This window comes from Thalassophryne amazonica, chromosome 2 (assembly GCF_902500255.1).
Source record: "Thalassophryne amazonica chromosome 2, fThaAma1.1, whole genome shotgun sequence".
NCBI classification, from domain to species: domain Eukaryota; kingdom Metazoa; phylum Chordata; class Actinopteri; order Batrachoidiformes; family Batrachoididae; genus Thalassophryne; species Thalassophryne amazonica.
Window position 1 is genome coordinate 125,307,600 of NC_047104.1, and position 24,402 is coordinate 125,332,001.

Genomic DNA, 24,402 nt, shown 5'->3' on the forward strand with positions numbered 1-24,402 from the left:
TCCGGCTCTTCTCTGGACAGATGTCTTCAATCCTCGAGCCTGCCCACACGTCACCTTGTGTATGATTGACTGTACTCCTCAACTGCAATTGTCTGTATTCCGTTGTGCAATTCACAACATTAAAATTGTTACTTTTTGGCTCATCCGTTGTCCGTTCATTACCGCCCCTTGTTGTGGGTCTGTGTCACTACACCTTCCCAACATGCAGATCCACCTTGGATTTGCTGTGGTGACCCCGAGTGCAAAACAAGGGAGCAGCCGAAGGGACTTACTTTATGTGGCCAATTACACTCTAAATTCTTTTCAGGTTTGCAACTGTCATGATCACATCAGACCACTTATAACTACAAGTGAAAGTTGTGTAGCAACACATTATTTATTGCTGAGCTGCCACAGCTGAGTTCTAGCACAGCTGCTGAATACAATTATGGTGAATTTTAATACGGAATTCCAAGAACATTTAAAACTGTTTCATGTTTTATGTCACCGTTTTGCTTGAAATCACTATTTCGTGCATGTGAATGGGTCTCTGTGTATCTGAGTGTGGATTTTTACGTCTGTGGATTTAACTGTTCCTTCTGTAATTATTAAGTTTTTTTTAAGCTTTCAGGCACTGGGGATGGTGTTGTGGGGGTGTAGTTGATAGCAAAGCTGAGTGGACTCCCAGAATGGCTGCAGTCTGATAGGGTGGAAATCTAACTATGGGCCAATCCTGCTGCTATAGGGCTTAATGTCACTGCTGCATTTGGGGACTGAAGAAAATCCCAAGAATGATTATGAAAAACGAGATTGGTTTTCACTGTGTTTAGCACATTTTCATTCCCCAGGCACAAGCTGGAGATTATTAGAGAGAGTGGTCTGTCTGTCACTTTAGCAGGGTGGTGTTACATTGTCATGAAAATGACTTTCGGATATATGCTGCTCACAGTAAGCTTCATACACAACTGATAGGATCTGACAGTGATCCATGGGTTTACCCTGCACCCTAAAGTACACCCCTGATCTAATAAAATCCAAGATGTCCACTCAGGATTGTCACGAGATCATCTGAGTATGGTTTCTGACAAATGTGTACAAGCTATGTGTAATCATTGGAAAATACACACCCAAATATCAGCACAAACAAATGCCTGTCCACAGTTACAGCTGAGGAACAGGAATGCAGGCATCATGACCCTTGTGATGCTTGTATACAGCAATGCCTCAAAGAAAATCTTCTGAGCAAACACACATGCTTAGGAATATAAGGATTACTGTTAATGCTAAGATGACAATCTTTTGCAGTCAATGACTGCCTGAAATCAGGAACTTATGTCTCTTGTCTACAGAGTAATACCACCACATTAAAGCAAATTACCTGCAAGACAAGAGTTCTGGTGGGGTTGTTCTATAGCTGCCAAAATTACTAATGTGAAGCTTTAAGAATTACATGCTTTCGTTAAACACAGCTTTGGTTCTTTTACTCGATGTCTGAGGACACCGTTAGTTTAGTACTGTTCTACACACACACACACACACACACACACAACCTAAGCTTAATAAAATAAAAAAATAACCATCTAGGAATCCTGATTGCATTCTTTTTCTGTGGATATCCCCTTTAACATCAAGATCTTGAGTAACATTGACATTCACCAAACATGTGCTCTCAGAATGGCCCTTAGTAATGGAACCCCACTGGTTTTGGTCTGAGGTGTCAAATATTGTTTGGTTTGGGAGTTAAATATTCAGGCATGCTGCTATGGATTCAAGATTTCTCAGGTATTGTTTAGTCATTGTGCAAATCCAGCACCGTTTTTTATACACATATGGTCTGAGTTTAGTCAATAATAGTTCATTTTCTTGTTTGATATTTTCTTTAACAAGACTGGCTCCATTTGATTCCTGTCCAGAATCTGAGTGGGACAAAGCCATAACACTCAAAAAACTGATTCATTGGATTGGATTTCCATCTAATAAATATATGAAGTCCCAGCTAAATAAAATAAAATTATCTTGCATAAATGTGCTTTATTTGAATTGAGGCAACATATAATTACCTCCGCCAAGGAGGTCGTGTTTGTTTTCGGTCGCATTTGTTTGTTTGTTTGTCTGTCTGTCTTTCTGTCAGCAGGATAACTCAAAACGTTTTGAACGGATTTTGATGAAATTTTGTGGAGTGGTTGGAAATGACAAGAGGAACAAGTGATTAAATTTTAGTGGCATGTCTATGGCATTTTCAATGTTAAAAGTTAGCATTAAGCAGTTGCAGCTGTCATCACGTTTGGGTGCATTTGTTTTCAAATTGTAATATTTGTTAAATTTATTTTTTGTTTATATATTAATAATCTAATGATTATTATATACAATTTTAGAGAAAGAGACAAAAATAAATTTTTTGTCTGTCAGTTTGTCAGCAGGATAACTCAAAACATTTTGAACGGATTTTGATGAAATTTTGTGGAATGGTTGGAAATGACAAAAGGAACAAGTGATTAAATTTTACTTGTGATCCAGATCACGATCCGGATCCAGGAAGTTTTAATGGATTCTTCACCATTGTGGGATAGGGGGAATTTTGACATTCTATTTTCTAACTCCACAAGAACAAGGCAGAAAAGCTTGAAAAAAATTAGGGTGTAACATAGTCAAATGTTCTATCAAACAACCAAGTTTGGTGATGATCGGATCCGGATTCCGGATCTGGTGATCCAGAATATGCAAAAATATAGGGAAAATAGAAAATGTGTCAGTGTGAGGTGACAAATGAAGCTAGAGATGCACATCTAACACCAAATTGGAGCTGAATCTGTACTGTACTGATTCAGTAAGGTGTCATCAGATTTGATGTAGCTTCAACTGTTATGGAGCTAGATCCAGAAGAAAACTGCCATTACCGAAAAATCATTTTTATACAATAACTTTTTAACTAATAAAGACATAAAAAATGATTCATGGTCAAGGATGTCAAATATACAGGAAAGAAAAGTGTATGTATCATAGTTTTGGTTGTAACACTGAATTGTTGAATAGATCACTGTGCCAAGGAGGGAATCTCTTTAGGGTCAGTGACCCTATGGCCTTGGCGGAGGTTTGCACTCTCTGAGTGCTTCTAGTTATTAAATAGAAATACTGCTCATAATTAAATTGAGTTCATCCAATGAGTCACTTTTTTTAAAACATACCAATGACCACTACCTTCACTCAAAATAAAAGACTCATTGGATAAACTAAATTCATTTATGTGCAGGAATTCCATCTAACAATATGTGTAGCCACAACTCAAAAAAGTGCATCCATGCAAGATAATTTAATTTAGTTGGGACTACATATATTTATTAGATACAAAAATACATCTTGACAAAGCACTGAAGACAAATATATTTCTCACATTCAGAAAGCTGATATTGTTGTGAACATTTTAATATGCAACATATGGGCATTATACAATATACAAGTATTTTAAAAGGGAAGTTGCACCCACATGGAATTGTTCAATTAATCAGCTTTCATTTAGACTTGTGGCTGATGGAGTTTCTCAGCTATACCATGACCTGAAGACCAGAACCCAGAGAAGGACTAGAACCAGCTAAACAAAGAGCGAGAAAATGAATGCGACAGAGATAGAGCAAGGGATTTTCTGGAGAGTCCACTTTTCTTTATGTGAATAAAATGTGGCATGCACATCAACCAGTTGTCCATGTGTGTCTGTGAACCAGCATCTTCTTCACACAGGCCAAACAAGCACTTTTGTCAGTTCACCTTTTTTGCTCAGTAAAATTCAATTAGGAAAAGAAAAGGTTGACTCATCACAATTTACTGAATGGAAATTAAATGAGATGCAAATAAGTGTGGTTCTATGCATTTTGAGGCATTTTGTCACAGCATAATGGTATAATGTTGATAAGGGGAGTGAGGCAAAAATAAATTTATTCGGAGTAACAGAATGATAGACGGTGGGCAAAAAATGCAAATGTTGAAGTGTAATGTGGCCGTGAATATACACGGTTTGCTTTTAAAGCATTGATTTTTTTGTACCACAGATTTGCCTGTCTTCACTTTATTTTTTACCTTTAGTTTCACCCAGACAGACAAAATGATGTTATTTTGGGTAATTTGACAAAGCAGTCAATGGATTAAATGCACTGTTAACATCAGGTTTGTGTTTTTTGGAATGCTCTGCCTGTCAGTCGGCAGTCGTTCCATTTAAACACGCGGCAGTTTGAACTGTCACAGTTCATAGTGCTCTGTTTCACCCTGATCACTGTGCTGCCAAGATGTCAGAATCTTGTTAGCTTGTGAAAAGACACCAAATCTTAGCCATAGCGCCTACTGCGCTGCCTGTGAGAGACGTAATGCGTCTGCAGTGTTTGTCTGCAGCATCTGTCAGACAGCGGTGCTGCCAAAGACTTATCTCCTTTTAGCACAGTCATTTGCATATGTCCTTGCAATGGTTTGTCCAGAGCTCTTAATGCCAACATGGAGCAAAAAAGACTTTTGAAAGATCTACACAGTTCTGACAGATCCTGTCCATCTGTATCTAGATTGGTTCCACATTGCGTTTTGTTAATCCTGTCAAATCTGGACATGAGCCAAGTAGCAATAATGTAGTTTCAGAATTGCTGTAATCATATAATCCAAGAGATCCATTCATAAGTTTTCTTAGTGACTTAACAGGCTGGTGAACATCCATTTTACCACTGTCAAATATAGTTTTTAAGAAGTGATTTTTTAATTATTATTATTATTTGTATACATTTTTCCAGCTGGTCTGCTCTGTGTCGGCCTAATCCCGTCAGATCTCAGAAGCTAAGCAGTGCGGCATCTGGTTAGTACTTGGATGGGAGACCTTTGGAACACTAGCGGCTGTGTGTCCTTCTCCAGGTAAAACTGGAGCTGCGTCAGGAAGGGCATCCAGCGTAAAACCTGTGCCAAATCCCAGTGCGGATCTGGCTCTATCCGCTGTGGTGACCCGAACAAAAAGGGAGCAGCCAAATGGACAACAACAACATTATTTGTATATTTTTGTCATTCATTGGTGTTAGGAAATCCCAGCAATAGATAGCCATCATTTTACGCTGTTACTTCTGTGACCCCGTCAGATCACATGCCCTGATTCAGAATTATAAGTAATGCAGCCAGTGTTGTTACTTCAGATACGTTTAAAAGTTTTACCAAAATATTTGACAAAAATGTATCATTATATAGAATGAAAAAATCTGAAACGAAAACACTGCTGACCCTGACAATCTATGGTGCACATTGTAAAGTGCACAGTGCACGTGCATTTAGGGCATGTCCATTTCCACGTTGCTATTTACAGAGCACATAATCTTTGTGAAAAGTGTGGTGCAGGGCACACAAGGGTTGGACAGAACACAAAAGGGTTGCACTGCGTGACTTCACAGACAAGTTTGACATTCAGTCTGTGCATGTGTGAAGGCCTAGCTACTAGCGTGACGCATTTTCTCACTGCGACTCTACCATGGTGATCTGTTTCTAGCATATTTCATAAATATTTCAGGCAAACTTTTCATTGTACAGGTGAGCCTCATTAACTCACGCAAGTTGAGGTCCACAAAATCGGACCTCAAGTTATCTGAAACCGCAAGTTAATAAGAATGACCAAAAAAAACTTAATGTTAGCTTACCTTGCCATATTACAATACTTACCATCAACCATTTGAAGCATAGATTAGTTCTTGAAGAAAGTGTAGATCTTAGGTTATAAGATCTTAGGTTATCCTTCTATGACTCTGTTGTAGCCTCTGCTCTCCTCTATGCTGTCGTCTGTTGGGCCCTGGGCAGCACAGAGTCCAGCTCTGTCCTGGGCTGTCCTCTGGACTCTCTGGAGGAGGTGGCTGAGAGGAGGGTGTTAACCAAGTTCAAATCCATCATGAACAACTCCTCTCACCCTCTGCACCGGACTGTAGTGGAGCTGAACAGCTCCTTCAGTGACAGGCTGAGGCACCCTCCGTGCAAGAAGGAACGATACCACAGGTTGTTCCGCCCTGCTGCTGTCAGACTGTACAATAACACTATGAAATAGCCCGCATGCAATAATATGTCCACAATCACGTGCAATATTAATATGTCCACAAATCAGGTGCAATAACAACTCATTTACAAATCCCTGCACTAATGTCACCTTATCACATCTAAACTCCACTTCACATATTGTAAATAAGATGCTCCTATCTCTTTTTCAATCCCAATCATGTTTATATATATGTATATGTACTTATATATGTACGTACATATATATATGCATATGTATATCTGTATGTGTGTGCGTGTATATATATATATATATATATATATCCATCCATCATTTTCTTCCACTTTATCTGGAGTCGGGCCGCGATCCACACACCTCCCCCAGCTCCTCCGGGGGAACCCCAAGGTGATCCCAAGCCAGCCGAGAGACGTAGTTCCTCCAGCGTGTCCTGGGTCTTCCCCAGGGCCTCCTCCCAATGGGACGTGCCTGGAACACCTCTCCAGCGAGGCATCCAGGGGGCATCCGGAAAAGATGCCCGAGCCACCTCAACTGGCTCTTTTCGACGTGGAGAAGCAGCGACTCGACTCCGAGCTCCTCCCGAGTGACCGAGCTCCTCACCCTATCACTAAGGGAGCGCCCAGCCACCCTGCAGAGGAAACTCGTCTCGGCCGCTTGTACTCGCGATCTTGTTCTTTCAGTCATGAGCCAAATCTCATGACCATAGGTGAAGATCGGAATGATCCTCACCTATGGTCATGAGTTTCAACTATGAGTTTCACTGATGAACTCATCCCACCTGCTTAAAGTGATGTTAATCAGTGCAATCACCTGCTGAAGTCAGTGGCTGCAAGGAAAACCTGCACCCTTCGGCCCTATCTGGAATACTTTGGACATCCTGGAGTTGACTGACACCATGTCCTTGATGAGTTTCTTTCTGTAGAGCTGTTTCCTGGTGGTGATGACTCCTTGGTCCATGGGCTTGAATTTACTTGTGATATTCTTTGATAGGTACATCACTTTAACCTTTCCACATCTCAAAACCAGGGTCTCAGCTGGGGGATGAGCTCTTCCAATCCATAGTTGTGCTTTTTCACCGATGGTACAAATGACTTCATGAACCATTGCTGGAAGATGGAGGCTGTCATCCAGGTGTTGTGGGAGTTTTCATAAAGCAGTGAAAGAGTGTCCATTTTCACATGATGGAAGCATCTTGGAGGCCGAAATTTTCCAGTCATCAGTGGGACCAGCTTATGATCTCTTTCCAAGTTGGTCTCTGCTTCCCAGAGCAGCAGGGTCACTTTGTCCTTAGACTGCTTGTAGCCATGGGATGCACTTGGGTCTTGTCTTGCAGCAAGGGTAGTCATAGGCAGTGCTCTCTAATAAAGATCCGTCTCATCAGCATTGTAAATCTGCAATGCTGACAGGTTCTGTTCTTCGACCATGGCTTGAAGTTGAGGAAGACAGGCCTCAGCAGCTTCAAAGTCTGCTGAAGGGACCTTCCCAGTGATGGCCTTCTTACCGATGCCAGGTTTCTTTCAGTGGTGCAGCCTTCCTTGTGAACGTTTGAACACTGAATAACCTCCCATTGAGTTGTTCAGTCTTTCACTGCATGATAGGGCCAGAGATGGGAATGCCCTTTGCCCTACGGTCTGTAAACCAGTTGTAAATCAGGGCTGGGTTCTGGGCTTGGCGAACCCTCCTCCTCTTTAGCCCTTCATTACTGTAGACTTCTTGGATGAAACTCTTGAGATTGTCTTCTTCTTTTTTCAAAATTCCACAACCTAAGAGCAAAACCCTTTTTTGTAGTGAAGTCAGCAAAGGATAGGGATATGATGAACATTGTGAGGACAGGCCTTCAAGACCTGTATTTTTTTGTGGATGTTTTCAGAGCTGCTGGCATGCAAACATGTTCCTGATATTCAGTACATGGACATCAACAGCTATTTTGTCAGGGATACATGTACTTCATTGTTCTATGAACAAGATCATTATAAGACATGAACAAGATCATTATAAGACTGATTAGCATCACTTTGAGCATATGGGATGAGTAAGCCCATAAATTACGTGGTGGAGTGTGTGACCGCATAGAAAACATGCATCCTCTTGGCCATTTCTGGAACCAAGAGTTTGACACCTCTGCACTATAGGGCCTGTGAAGACTGAATGGTTTTGATCAAAGGAGGAATGCACAATTGAGCTGCGCTGCAGCCTCACCTCAGGGTGCTTTGGTGGATGACTGCTGCTCCCATTAATGATGTGATCAGGCATAGTCTGTTTCCACCACCAGAAAACCTCTCACTTGTGTCACTTACTGAGTCTGCCATCTAGATAGGATTGCTCCTGGTTCAATCACACATGGTTCATAAAGGCAGTGACAGATGACACTGATTTATTTCATGTTGCACCCAAAACACACCCGTGAATAGTTAAGTGACAAACTACAGTTGTCCAACCCCTTTCCTCCCCATGCCTTGCTTTGTGCTCAGAATATGCAACATGTAGATAGCAGAGGAATGTTGGACTTGCACTATACATTTTATAGTGAGTAATAGCTTGCTACAAGAGCCCAAAATATCCAAAAGCACGTATGATGCAGTACCTAAGGACTCATTAAATTATACAACACTGAGTTATGTTCATAAAGTGAGCAGCGGGGCAGCAGGGTAGTCTGAGCAAAACAAGGAGCAGTGTTAACATCTTAAATAAGCTGCTTTTTTTCAAAGGTGTGTTGAACTGATTGCAGCAAGTCATGTAAGTGTTGCAGCATGAAACAACCTGATCAGCATGGAAAGGCTTTGCGAAATTTACTCAGTTTAATTCCACTGTATTCTTTATTGAAATGACGGAAAACTCGGAAGGAAATAGTGTGTGGTACAGAATAGTGTTCTGTGCATACACAGGCTCGTGAGTGAGTGGGTGAGTGTGAGCAACATATTGCATATATGTGTTAAAATAGTGAAACAAGACTGGAGTGTCAACATATTAAATTTGTATCTATTTATTTTGTGTTGAAGTGCAGCCACGTGTACAATATAGTGGGATTCGCCTCCTTTTTTTTCTTTGTCTGACAGCTGAACTGCATAAAACCAGAAAGACATTCACAGAACACATTCCTTTGGTAAGATCAAACAGTCCTCTGTTGGCAATTTTCTTTGTAGCTCTTTCATTATGAGAGGGTTATTTCTTTGATATATTCTCCGGCTAAATAAGTATCTGATTGCAAATAAGTATTCTGATTGCAAACCTGTGTTCCTGATTCCAACTTTTATTCATGATTAGTCATCAATAGCTGTGTTTACATGACAGGAATATTCTGATGTTAATCTGATTAAGACCTTATTCTGAATAAAACACTACCATGTAAACAGCTTTTTCTGATTACCTTAAGGTCATAATCAGTAATAAAGAGTCTGATGAAGACACATGGAGTGTTCCAATGTTATTCTGATTATCTAGGCGACTCAAATTTTATATTTGGCACACTTTTTTGTTATGACTGGTTAAACTATGCTTTGTCACAAAATATAGTTGTAGCAAATGACAAATGTTGGTCTTTGAAACTACTACAGTAGGGTTGAGCCAGTACAGATAAAGCATTTTTGATGAGCATGAGCATGATACGAGTAAAACTCATAAATATCTGTGCGCGTGCTGAATGAAAATCCTGTTTAGTTAAACTGACTGTCTTCACGCTCTGTGACTGGTCAGTCACACACAGCGCCCGCCCCTCCCTACACAGACACATCTTTCTGCAGCCTCTTGCACACACACACAAACACAGACAGGAAATAATCTCTCTCTGTGTGCTTGGCTTGACTCTACCTCATGTTGCTCTCTCAGTACTCCTTAGGTTTTCTTCCATTCGCCTCTATTTTGGTTTGTATGGTATTTAAAGTTACTTGGTGAACTTGTTGCATATTTTACACAGTGCATTTGACAGACAGAGGTGAAAATAGCTCCTGTTTGTTGTGTGGGCCGCTGAAGAGGAGGTACTGCTGGCCCACCACCACCAGTCGGCGCCCTGCTTGGACTGCGGGCTTCAAGCATGAGAGGGCGCCGAGACAGAGTGACAGCTGTCACTCATTTACACCAGCTGTCACCAATCACCTGCATCCCTACAAAAGCCGGATTATTACTCCACCTCCTCGCCGAGAAATCAACTACCGTGTAAGGTAATTCTCTGCTGTGATCAAGTGTTAACTAATTGTTCTGTGTGCAGCCGTATTCCTGAGGAGTCAGTGTTTTTGGATTGGCGTGCAGTGAGAGTCTGCGACGTCTTCGCCTCTCACTCCATCCAAGGAGCCACTGTCAGGAGCTGCATGGGTGACTTTGTATCGGAGGTGGAGGTTTTCCCTCCTCGAAGATCTGTAGGTGAAGGATTACTGGGTGTGTGGATACACACTCACCATTAACTGTTTTTTCATCTTCTGCCAGCAGTACCAGGGTCTGCAACAGAAGACGGTGACCACCTGGGGACTCAGGACTTGGCGGCTCCGGTGTTCTTCAGGCCGTTGGTGGTGGAAGCTGTGTGGGTCCCGGCTCCCCGATTGCCAGAGGTCTCCTATCTTCGAGCCTGCCTGCACGTCACCTTGTGTTTAATTGGCATTATCTTTGTCTGTATCCAGTTGTGCGTTTCACAACATTAAATTGTTACTCTTTGTCTTATCCATTGTCCGTTCATTTGCACCCCCTGTTGCGGGTCCGTGTTACGACACCTTCCCAACAGGATTTCTCGGCCATTCGTCATGGATCCCGAGGGGCGTCAACCACAGCTTGAACAGCCAATGGGAGAACAAGGAGTGCAGGCGTCAGCAGGAGGCGTGGTAAGTGATCTGCTGCAAATCCTTACCGCTTTCACCGCTAAGTTAAATCTGGTAACCGAGCAGAATGCAGTCCTCAATCGGAGGGTGGAGGCTCTCACCGCCAGAGTGGAAGCACGCGACTCGAGCGCTGCTGCAGTGACTCCTCCTGCTGGCTCTGGGCCACAGATAGACGTTCCACTGACCGTTCAACAAACCCCCCCACCGTCCCCTGAAGCTTACATAAGCCCTCCAGAACCGTACGGAGGCTGTGTCGAAACGTGCGCAGACTTCTTAATGCAGTGTTCGCTCGTTTTTGCACAGCATCCAGTTATGTACGCATCAGATGCCAGCCGGGTGGCTTATGTGATTAATTTGCTTCGAGGTGAGGCACGCGCCTGGGCTCCGGTGCTTTGGGAACAGAATTCGTGGCTCCTGACGTCATACGCTGGGTTTGTACGGGAATTCAAACAGGTGTTTGATCATCCCAACAGAGACAAGACCGCCTCGAGCGTGCTGCTGTCAATGAGACAGGGGCGCCGAAGCGCAGCCGATTATGCAGTCGACTTCCGCATCGCGGCTGCGAGGTCCGGCTGGAATAATGTTGCGCTCCGCGCCGCCTTCATAAACAGACTGTCTCCAGTCCTGAAGGAGCATTTGCTGGCTAAGGAGGAACCGCAAGATTTCGATGGGCTTATCAATTTGGTTATACGCTTAGACAACCGGTTGAATGAACACCGTCGGGAGCAGGCCGGGGGGCGTGGTCGGGCTCAAGCCGTCCCTCTTTCCTCCGGGTCCGAAAGGGTGTCGTCTTCCCCACGTTCCACTGCCAGAGGGCTCCGTGTGGCAACAGCTCCCTCTGCTGACGAAGCTATGGACACGAGCAGGGCCAAATTAAAATCAAATATCAGACAAAGGAGGCTGGCCCGCGGGGAGTGTTTTTTCTGTAGCTCTTGTGAGCACAGGTTAAAAGACTGCCCCAAACGATCAAACTCCAACGCCCATCCTTAGGAACTGGGTTAAGGGTGGGCCATAATATGTACACGGGGAAAACCCATAAATCAGCACGAATCCCAGTAACAATCCTGAGTGGGGATTTAACCCTTCACGCCCCAGCACTGGTAGACACGGGGTCAGAAGGGAATCTGCTGGATAGCAGATGGGCCAGGGAAGTAGGGCTTCCTCTGGTGGCTCTGCCTTCACCATTGAAGGTGCGAGCACTAGATGGCACTCTACTCCCGTTAATTACACATCAGACACAGCCAGTGAACTTGGTTGTGTCTGGGAATCACAGGGAGGAGATCGTGTTTTTTGTGACACCTTCTACCTCCCAAGTGATTCTGGGATTTCCATGGATGGTGAAGCACAATCCCCGGATTGATTCGCCGTCTGGGGTGGTGACGCAGTGGAGCGAAACCTGCCACCGGGAGTGTCTTGGATCCTCGGTTCCACCCGGAATCACAGCTAAAGAGGAGGTCAAAGTCCCCCCCAATCTGACGGTGATGCCCGAGGTGTACCATGATCTTGCTGACGTCTTCAGCAAAGATCTGGCACTCACTCTTCCCCCGTACCGACCGTACGATTGTGCCATCGATTTGATTCCGGGCGCTGAGTACCCGTCCAGTAGATTGTACAACCTCTCACGTCCGGAACGCGAATCGATGGAGACCTACATCCAGGACTCCTTAGCCGCCGGGTTGATTCGGAACTCCACCTCCCCCATGGGTGCGGGTTTCTTTTTTGTGGGTAAAAAAGACGGCGGACTCCGTCCATGCATTGACTACAGAGGGCTGAACGGGATTACGGTTCGCAATCGATACCCGTTGCCCCTGTTGGATTCGGTGTTCACACCCCTGCATGGAGCCAAAATGTTCACCAAACTAGATCTTAGGAATGCATACCACCTGGTTTGGATCCGGAAGGGAGACGAATGGAAGACGGCATTTAACACCCCGTTAGGTCATTTTGAGTAACTGGTCATGCCGTTCCAAGTAATGGTAATGCCCCCGCGACGTTCCAAGCATTGGTTAATGACATCTTGCGGGACTTCCTGCACCGGTTTGTCTTCGTATATCTGGATGATATACTCATCTTTTCTCCGGACCCTGAGACTCATGTCCAGCATGTACGTCAGGTCCTGCAGCGGTTACTAGAAAACCGGTTGTTTGTGAAGGGCGAGAAGTGTGAGTTCCACCGCACTTCTTTGTCCTTCCTGGGGTTCATCATCTCCTCCAACTCCGTCGCCCCTGATCCAGCCAAGGTTGCGGCGGTGAGAGATTGGCCCCAACCAACAAGCCGTAGGAAGCTGCAACAGTTCCTCGGCTTTGCGAATTTCTACCGGAGGTTCATTAAAGGTTACAGTCAGGTTGTTAGCCCCCTGACTGCCCTGACCTCCACTAAAGTCCCCTTCACCTGGTCGGATCGGTGCGAAGCCGTGTTTAGGGAGTTGAAACGCCGGTTTTCGTCTGCACCAGTTCTGGTGCAGCCTGATCCTACTTGCCAGTTCATAGTGGAGGTGGACGCCTCTGACTCAGGGATAGGAGCCGTTCTGTCCCAGAGCGGGGAGTCCAACAAGGTTCTCCATCCATGTGCCTACTTTTCCCGCAGGTTGACCCCCGCTGAACGTAACTATGACGTGGGCAATCGGGAACTCCTCGCGGTGAAGGAGGCTCTTGAAGAGTGGAGACACCTGTTGGAGGGAGCTACGGTGCCTTTCATGGTTTTCACGGACCATCGGAACCTGGAGTACATCCGGACCGCCAAGCGGCTGAACCCCAGGCAAGCCCGCTGGCCCCTGTTCTTCGGACGCTTTGACTTCCGGATCACCTACCGTCCCGGGACTAGGAACCAACGATCCGACGCACTGTCCCAGGTGCATGAAGAGGAAGCCAAGGCCGAGTTGTCAGACCCCATCGAGACCATCGTTCCCGAGTCCACTGTCATGGCCACCCTCACATGGGACGTGGAGAAGACCGTCCGGGAGGCCCTGGCAAGGAACCCGGACCCGGGAAACGGTCCTAAGAACAGACTCTACGTCCCACCAGAAGCCAGGGCTGCCGTCTTGGACTTCTGCCACGGATCCAAGCTCTCCTGTCATCCCGGAGTGCGTAGGACCGTGGCAGTAGTCCAGCAGCGCTTCTGGTGGGCGTCACTGGAAGCCGATGTCCGGGACTATGTCCAGGCCTGTACCACCTGTGCTAGGGGCAAGGCAGATCATCACAAGATCAGGGGCCTCCTCCAGCCCCTGCCTGTGCCTCATCGCCCCTGGTCTCACATCGGCCTGGACTTCGTCACGGGCCTCCCGCCGTCCCAGGGCAACACAGTCATCCTCACGATAGTGGACCGGTTCTCCAAGGCGGCCCACTTCGTGGCCCTCCCGAAGCTCCCGACGGCCCAGGAGACAGCAGACCTCCTGGTCCACCACGTCGTGCGTCTGCATGGGATACCATCAGACATCATTTCGGATCGTGGTCCCCAGTTCTCCTCGCAGGTCTGGAGGAGTTTTTGTAAGGAACTGGGGGCCACCGTGAGTCTCTCGTCCGGGTATCACCCACAGACGAACGGCCAGGCAGAGCGGGCGAACCAGGAGTTGGAACAGGCCCTCCGCTGCGTAACCTCCGCGCATCCGGCGGCTTGGAGTGACCATCTGGCCTGGATCGAGTACGCCCACAATAGCCAAGTTTCATCTGCTACCGGCCTCTCCCCTTTTGAGGCGTGTTTGGGGTATCAGCCCCCATTGTTTCCACTTGTGGAGGGAGAGGTCGGGGTCCCCTCAGTCCAGGCCCACCTGCGGAGGTGCCGCCGGGTGTGGCGGGCCGCCCGTTCTGCCCTGTTGCAGGCCCGGACGAGGGCTAGGGCCCATGCAGATCGCCGGCGTTCCCTGGCCCCTACATACCAGCCTGGGCAGGAGGTGTGGTTATCAACTAAGGACATCCCACTGCAGGTTGAATCACAAAAACTCAAAGACCGGTTCATCGGACCTTTCCCTATAATCAAGATCCTCAGCCCGGCCGCAGTGAAGCTGAAACTCCCAGCTTCACTGTGGATTCACCCAGTGTTTCATGTCTCCAGGTTAAAACCATACCACGCCTCACCACTCTGCACTCCTGGACCCGTACCACCTCCTGCCCGTATCATCGACGGGGAGCCGGCATGGACTGTTCGTCGGCTCCTGGACGTCCGTCGGAAGGGCCGGGGTTTTCAATATCTGGTGGACTGGGAGGGGTACGGACCCGAAGAACGCTCCTGGGTGAAGAGGAGCTTCATCCTGGACCCGGCCCTCCTGGCTGATTTCTACCGCCGACACCCGGACAAGCCTGGTCGGGCGCCAGGAGGCGCCCGTTGAGGGGGGGATCCTGTTGTGTGGGCCGCTGAAGAGGAGGTACTGCTGGCCCACCACCACCAGTCGGCGCCCTGCTTGGAGTGTGGGCTTCAAGCATGAGAGGGCGCCGAGACAGAGTGACAGCTGTCACTCATTTACACCAGCTGTCACCAACCACCTGCATCCCTACAAAAGCCGGATTATTACTCCACCTCCTCGCCGAGAAATCAACTACCGTGTAAGGTAATTCTCTGCTGTGATCAAGTGTTAACTAATTGTTCTGTGTGCAGCCGTATTCCTGAGGAGTCAGTGTTTTTGGATTGGCGTGCAGTGAGAGTCTGCGACGTCTTCGCCTCTCACTCCATCCAAGGAGCCACTGTCAGGAGCTGCACGGGTGACTTTGTATCGGAGGTGGAGGTTTTCCCTCCTCGAAGATCTGTAGGTGAAGGATTACTGGGTGTGTGGATACACACTCACCATTAACTGTTTTTTCATCTTCTGCCAGCAGTACCAGGGTCTGCAACAGAAGACGGTGACCACCTGGGGACTCAGGACTTGGCGGCTCCGGTGTTCTTCAGGCCGTTGGTGGTGGAAGCTGTGTGGGTCCCGGCTCTCCGTTCGCCAGAGGTCTCCTATCTTCGAGCCTGCCCGCACTTCACCTTGTGTTTAATTGGCATTATCTTTGTCTGTATCCAGTTGTGCGTTTCACAACATTAAATTGTTACTCTTTGTCTTATCCATTGTCCGTTCATTTGCGCCCCCTGTTGCGGGTCCGTGTTACGACACCTTCCCAACACTTGTATCAACACTGTCCATTCCGGACTTTTTTCTTTTTTTTTAACTGTTTGTTTGCTCTTAGTTTGGCTGTTATCCTGGCACTTCCTGGCACTTCAGTTTGACACTTTTACTGGCACTTCAGTTGGAAAACTTTGCTTGTACAGCATGCAGTGCTTTGGAGAAGAGTACAGTGAACAAGCCTGACATATTATTTCCCTGTTTGCCATCACTGGGTGTTTGCATGAATCACCAAGTTCACACAGATCATTAAAAAAATAAACAGTCTCAGAACCTCTCTCTCTCTCTATCACTCAATCACACAGACACACACGCACAGAGAGCTTAATCAACATCGTTTAACTTTGTGATGAAAAAAAAAATGCCAAGAACATATAAATAAATAAATATCTGAAAAAAAATCACAGTTTGATCATAAAATTGATAAAATAATAATAACAAAAAAGAAAGTTGTGTTGAGTATGACAACTCTTGTTCATGCATACTTAGTAGTTCATAATTTCCTACTACATTGAATGTCAATTCTGAAGCTGTTCTGTGTTGGGAAGGTGTCGTAACACGGACCCACAACAGGGGGCGCAAATGAACGGACAATGGATAAGAGAAGGAGTAACAATTTAATGTTGCGAAAGAACACAACGGAATATAAACAAGAGTACTGCCAATCATACACAAGAGGACTGCGGGCAGGCTTGAAGATAGGAGACCTCGGATGAACGAAGAGCCGGGGCCCACACCGCTTCTACCACCAACGGCCTGAAGAACACCGAAGCCGCCAAGCCCTGAGTCCCCAGGTGGTCTCTGTCCTCTGTTGTCGGCCCTAGTACTGCTGGCAGACAGAAACAGAAGGTGGTGAGTGTGAGTCCTCACACCCAGCAACCTTGATTAGTGATTCCTCCGGGAGGGATAACCTCCACCTCCAGGAACGTCTTTACTTGTGAAGCTCCCGTTTGTCCCTCTCCTGGGTCTTCACGGGTTTGCAACTGCACACAGAACAATAATAGATTAATACGTGATCACAGCAGAGAATTACCTCTAATCGTAGAAGATTTCTCGGCGAGGAGGTGGAGTTGCCGTCCGGCCTTTATGGTGATGGTGATGAGATGAATGAGTGACAGCTGGTGTTGAGGATGAGTGACGGCTGTCACTCCCAGTGGTTCTGGCGCCCTCTTGTGCTTGAAGCCCGCACTCCAAGCAGGGCGCCATCTGGTGGTGGTGGGCCAGCAGTACCTCCTCTTCAGCGGCCCACACAACATTCTGTTACTCATTCCAGCCCAATCTCACGTTTTTTTATCTTCCCGTCACGAAATGATTCAAATTTTCATGACTTTTTTAACTCACTATTACACACCCTACTCCTACCCCAACCCTAACCATACCCCCCCAGGCACCTGTCACGGAATGAATTAGAATAAATTCATGCTCCCATGATGGAAATTTTCCACTTTTCGTGACAATATGATAAATCAATAGATTAATGTATATTTCGTGCTGCTGAATCATGACATGCTGTGAAACTGGGTTGCTACACTTAAGAATATTCATGTTATGAGTTTATAAAACACTTGTTCTGTAAAATAGTTCCTTTACTATTGTGATCAAAAACATTGAATCTCAATTCTGAGGCTGCTCTGTAAATATGCATTCATACACTTAAGAATATTCATGTTCTGAGTTCATAAAAAACTTGTTCTGTAAATAGTTATCTTGCTTTTATGATGCTACCTAAGGCTATGAAAATTCCATTGGCTAATTACAGGGCCCAACATTAACCCAGATGATGGATATAAATAACTGAACTTGTAAGTTTTGTTGCAAGTATGAGTCATTCTTCTATTGAAGCATGTGTTACTTTTACACACATTGCTACTTTAACATGTGAGATTTCGCCTCTAAATTATCCACCCAAAAATAACAGAAAGTTATGTTTGCACTATTCAAATAATTATTTAATTCACCTGTAACTCAGCTTCAGCCAATTTACTTAGCAATGTCTCATAAATAATTTACTATTATTGTTATTATTATTATTATTATTTGTTCGTCCCCCTGACAAAGTCCGGTTTATGCAATTTAGCAGTGTGTAAAATCTTGAAAATTTCACTGACCATAGCAAGAAGGCTACACATGTTGCACCACCAGTTACATTAGCCCGACATTCATGACATGGACACTGTAATCATACAGAGAGAACACAGCTGCATAGCTTTATCCTTTGCTTATTTGTCCTCTTCTTCTTTTTATTCCTAAATTGGGCACCTGATGGCTTTGACCATTTCCTGCTCGAGGTGTAACTGACTTTAGCTCACTAACCCCCCCCCCCCCCCCCCCCCCCCCCCACCACCACCACCACCACCCCTTCCATTAGAGAAACCCAGAGGTGAACTGTCCCCCATGGGCCCCTTCCCTTTCTCACATTGCTTGTGTGTTGTCCTTTTCAGCGAGCAAAGGCACCTGTACAGCAGGAGGGGGTGCTAGTTTGCCAATTCCACACACCGTGTTGCAGCGCAGATGATTTTTTTTTGAAGTGCCCACAGTGCCACCCCCTTATGAATGATGCCAGGTTCATGCCCATGTGAATGCCCAGTTCAACCATATCAAAAATCGCCAGTGATCCTTAGAGGACTGCCTTGCATCACTGCAAAGCTAGATGTTCAGCAATTTCTTACTTTTAAATTGGGACAAGACGGAAATGATAGTTCTTGGTCCAGCGAGACATCAGCGTCAATTTGACCAGTTAACGCTTACTCTCGGTCCGTGTGCTTTAATTAATCTGGATCAATCACACTGACAAAGTGAGGAACCTTGGGGTAATTTTTGATCCCACGTTATCCTTTGACCTGTACATTAGAGATATTATGAGGACTGTGCTTGCTCTAGAGGTTGGTAAGGTTAAACCTTAGGGCACCTTCACACATAGTGCGGGTTTGGATGAATTGCACTTAGTGCGCGTGATACAGGAATTGTGTGTAAACAGTGTAATGTCATCCAGGTGACACACACGAACATCTAACACTGCTTGCATGACACTTAGAAAATGTGTGGCCAGTTGCACTCTTGACACGATAATAGCCTGCAGACAATCACCTTTGTACTTGCAGAGAAATTTGTCGAAGTCCCACACGGGTGTGGCTTTGGTGTGTGTGTGCTGAGATGACAGGAGGTGTGTCCTCCCACTGAAGTGGCTGTGGAAATCTGTGGATCTGGACAGTCCAGCTGGACACCATGTATTGTGTTTGGATGGACCTGGACAAACAACTGCCCACTGTGACACGCGTGCGTCTGTTTGCTGTTATCAAGGGTGAATGGGTGAATGCCAGGCAAGGGGCTCTCTACACACCACGAGCAACTGGGGGATTAAGGACCCCAATTGCTTCCAAGGGCCCTCAGTGATTTTTCGGTTTTGCTGGGTTTTGAACTGAGGATCCTCTGGTCTGAAGCCCAATGCTTAACCACAAGACCATCACCTCCCAGTGTAATGTAGTTACATTTACAGTATCAGTTTAAAAATACAATAGGAATTTTAGCCCACATTTCCCAGCTGTAGGTTGTGCTGAGGTGTAATCACTGAATAAAACATTTCAAAGCTTTTCACATTTTGGAATACCAACAAACTTTCAGCAAATAATGAAGTGAAGAGTTTTTCTCTCCTGCACCTGTCCTCATCCTCATTCAGTTACATTATCAGAAGTGGAGAGTAACCACAAGATCAATTGTGAAATGAGACACAATTCTTAAGGGGATTCACTCATCGGGCTCAGTCACTCTAGACACAATATAATTCTTGCCTCACTTCATACCTTGGCTTTGGCTTGTTCACACAGATATGCATTTCAATAACAGAGCTTCAGTTCTTTTGAACACACTGGAAAAAGAGTGCATTGGAGATACAGTACATGATTTAAACATGTAGATCAGATGTACATGATCAGAATGTGTCTGAAGATAACTGTGGGTGCAGGGGTTTGCCGTACCTCGTTACTGAACATTGTCAAGGTTATATCTCTGTCTTTCTTTTAATGTAGATATCTTTTGTTGTTCCAACAGCTTCTTTACGCATTTGATGATGCGTGCTTCAAGTGATGCTTCTTCCCTGACAAGGCCATATTCTAAATGTGTTACCACGGTCACCTGCCCTCTGTGGGAAAAGGAAATCAATCGTGCTGTGAAGAAGTGAAAGGTGTCCATGGCCCCTGTCAGAGTAGAACACTGCCTCGAAAGATGTTCTGTCAACACGCAGCCAGTTACATTTCACGGGAGAAATACTGCATGTTTGTGGAACCTGCAAATAGCAGTTTGAACAAATAATACACACATTTTAGCAAAATATTGAGCCTACAACCTTTGTACAAATCTGAGGCATAGTTTTAATTTAACCGTATGTGGTTATTTCATTCTGGTTTAATATTCCACACACTGAATGTACTGAGCCTGCAGCAGGAAGAGTTTAGAGACCTAAAAGTTTTGTTTTTGCTCAACATGGTCTGTGTAACAGAAGGAAGAGTTAAGTCTAAAAATTCTGAAATTTTACAATATATTTTTTATTTGTATTTATTATTATGTATAAGTTCAGATCAAGTTTACTTCCTCCTTCGTTTGTTAACTAGTTTAATAATGACAATAAATCATCATTCATTCATTCATTCTATCAGGGCACAAATAAAACACCAGACTGGCATTAAGATCTTACTCACTGCCCTCAGCATGTACAAAGTATGGAAAATATAATACTTGATTCAAAGGTGCTATATGGAACAATGTTGATGAAGAATATAAAAATATTAGTCTTGGTAAATTTAAAATTTGAATTAATAACAAATTTATATCTTCATATTAGATTTTTTTTAATGAGCACATACAACCCCTGGCAAAAATTATGGAATCACCGGCCTCGGAGGATGTTCATTCAGTTGTTTAATTTTGTAGAAAAAAAAGCAGATCACAGACATGACACAAAACTAAAGTCATTTCAAATGGCAACTTTCTGGCTTTAAGAAACACTATAAGAAATCAGGAAAAAAAGATTGTGGCAGTCAGTAACGGTTACTTTTTTAGACCAAGCAGAGGAAAAAAATATGGAATCACTCAATTCTGAGGAAACAATTATGGAATCACCCTGTAAATTTTCATCCCCAAAACTAACACCTGCATCATATCAGATCTGCTCGTTAGTCTGCATCTAAAAAGGAGTGAACACACCTTGGAGAGCTGTTGCACCAAGTGGACTGACAAGAATCATGGCTCCAACACGAGAGATGTCAATTGAAACAAAGGAGAGGATTATCAAACTCTTAAAAGAGAGTAAATCATCACGCAATGTTGCAAAAGATGTTGGTTGTTCACAGTCAGCTGTGTCTAAACTCTGGACCAAATACAAACAACATGGGAAGGTTGTTAAAGGCAAACATACTGGTAGACCAAGGAAGACATCAAAGCGTCAAGACAGAAAACTTAAAGCAATATGTCTCAAAAATCGAAAAATGTACAACAAAACAAATGTGGAACGAATGGGAGGAAACTGGAGTCAACGTCTGTGAGGCATCATTAACACCTAAACAGAAAAAAACAAGGTTACAAAGGGCTAAGGAATGACTGGATGAAAGTCATATTCAGTGATGAATCTCGAATCTGCATTGGGCAAGGTGATGATGCTGGAACTTTTGTTTGGTGCCTTTCCAATGAGATTTATAAAGATGACTGCCTGAAGAGAACATGTAAATTTCCACAGTCATTGATGATATGGGGCTGCATGTCAGGTAAAGGCACTGGGGAGATGGCTGTCATTACATCATCAATAAATGCACAAGTTTATGTTGATATTTTGGACAATTGAAAGGATGTTTGGGGATGATGAAATCATTTTTCAAGATGATAATGCATCTTGCCATAGAGCAAAAACTGCAAAAACATTCCTTGCAAAAAGACACATAGGGTCAATGTCATGGCATAGGGTCAATGTCAATGAGCAGCTCTGATTTGATGCAGGTGTTAATTTGGGGGATGAAAATTTACAGGGTGATTCCATACTTTTTTCCTCAGAATTGAGTGATTCCATATTTTTTTCCTCCGCTTGGTCTAAAAAAGTAACCGTTACTGACTGCCACAATCTTTTTTCTTGATTTCTTATAGTGTTTCTTAAAGCCAGAAAGTTGTCATTTGAAATGACTTTAGTTTTGTGTCATGTCTGTGATCTGCTTTTTTTCTACAAAATTAAACAACTGAATGAACATCCTCTGAGGCCGGTGATTCCATAATTTTTTGCCAGGGGTTGTATATAGGTCTATTTTCATTGTCATTTGTTGGCTACTGCAAGTGTTAATTTTTTGTTTATTTATTGCTTTGCTTACACTTATGTCTTGTATGCTTTCTATTTTCTTTATTTTATAATCAATTATTGGCTGTCCAACTAGATTAGCTTCTAAGTTATTTCTGGACAGTCTTACCAATGATTGTTTTATACAGTGGTGGGCACAGATAACCAAAAAATTAACTTCAATAACAGATAATCAGATAACTGAAAAGTTATCTTTGATAAAGATAAACCACCCAAAAATGTATCGGAAGTTACAGATAACCGATAAATTCCAATATTGTCTCTGGTACATTTGCAACTACTAACAAACTGAATTTGAGTTTTAACACCACGATCACGACAAAATACCCAAACAATGAGCAAGTACTTCTATGTTCGAACATGCTGCTGCCTCCTGCTGGAAGCTACACAACTACAGCACAGAAGCACCCTGAGAGCAGCCACAAAGCCAGCTCTCTACCAATCACAATGCTCCGGTCAGGTGGAGGTCTTGAAAAATAAAGTCATACTGACTTGTGGTTTTGTGTGAATACTGAATAGAATAGAAATAGAAATAGAATAACTCCATTAATGTCAGTTCTGTCATTTGTACATAGTTAAAATATAACATATATCTTTAATGTTGAATAATGCACTAATTCTGAGGTTTTGTAACAAACACATACAGATCGCAAAGGATTCTGGGTAAAAGTGCCTCTGCTAAACACTGATTGGTTCAGTCATTCATTATGTAAACCAACACCTTAATGTGACGTGTGTCGTGTGTTGGTGTTTACAGATAAATGTGCTTTTGTAAAATATTAAATTTTTTATTTGTAAAAACAGGCATTTTTACGGAGCACTGGAAGTGTCATCGCAAAATGTTTTGCATGTGGAGAGAATGTGCGCATGTTTTATTAGTGTCGTGCGCACATTTTATGATGTGCGCATGTTTTATGATGTTGCAAAACGTGCACTCATTATTGTCTTGACACATAAATGTTGGCTTTCCACTGTAGAAGTTTTGGCCCTTTTTCAGATGATTTTTCATTCGTGGGAGAATTTTTTTGGACTGAGTTTCAGGTTAATTGTGCATCCTGCATCGTGTAGTGTACATGGAGTAACAAGCTGCGTCTAACATCTCACGGCCACCTCCTGATCGCTGATCATATGGTCGAATGAAAATCAAACCTGTTTGATATTATTCTGTATCCTGCTGCTGAAGAGCTACAAGTGTCCAACCGCTCGCACTGTGCATGTGCAAACACCGCAGAGCTGTCTTGTAATGTTTTGTTGTTGTTGTTGTTGTTGTTTTGTTTTGTTTTTAAACTTAATTTGTAAAAAAAAAAAAAAAAAGCCATTTGCAAAGCCAAAAAGTTGATTTGACAACCATTTGATATAACTGGGGTCAAAATAAGTAAAACACTGCCATCTACTGGTGCCCAGATGCTTAGTACTTAGGGCGAATACTGCCATGAACACTACTGGCCAGTAGATGGTAGTAGAGGCATTGAAAACTTGCCAAAACAAAATTCCAGATAATCCGTGTCTGCTACATTTAAGATGCGTGGAATTTAACAAACGCAAATACAATAACGTCTATAAACCCAGAGAATATATTCATGAGAGTTTTAGGCACTAGTGTTTAATGCTGCTGTCCGTGGAGGCTGAACATGCATTTGTCCTGTCGTGAACATACTGAGATTACCCTATCCTACCCATAATGCACTGCTTGGCACAGCATGTGCTCACAAAACCTTAAAAATTAGCACATTACTTTAAAACTAAAACATATATCTGACATTTTCACTTTATAAAACTTCAGACATGACAGTAATTTTAAATAACTTGTCCAAAATTAGTTTGGTTAAAATTTAAACCATAAGTTAAAAATGTATGCCTCTGGATGACTTTGGTGATATTGCCAGTGTATCAGTATGGTAAAAAGTAAGTCCCTTCGTGCTCTCTTGTTTGCACTCAGGGTCACCACAGCAAGTCCAAGGTGGATCTGCATGTTGAATTGGCACAGATTTTATGCCGGATGCCCCTCCTGACGCAACTCCACATTACATGGAGAAAAAAATGTTTGTTTTTTTTTGTGACCAGTTCTCTTTTGCCTGCAGAGGATACAGTGGTTTCTTCTGAAAGCAGCTCTCTTCTGTTTGCAGAGAGTAGAATTATACATCTCTTAGGAAACTTTTAACAGGTGGGTCTC

The 24,402-nt window shown here is 44.0% G+C and overlaps 1 long non-coding RNA gene across 1 annotated transcript in view; it reads right to left on the minus strand.

Annotated features, from left to right (window-relative positions):
- Positions 1-18,423, minus strand: part of LOC117530059 — a 631,671-nt gene extending 613,248 nt beyond the window's left edge. Inside the window, exon 1 of the long non-coding RNA XR_004566175.1 lies at positions 18,249-18,423. This is a non-coding gene — a long non-coding RNA (uncharacterized LOC117530059). The remainder of the gene's footprint in view (positions 1-18,248) is intronic.
- Between the last annotated feature and the right edge of the window lie 5,979 nt (positions 18,424-24,402).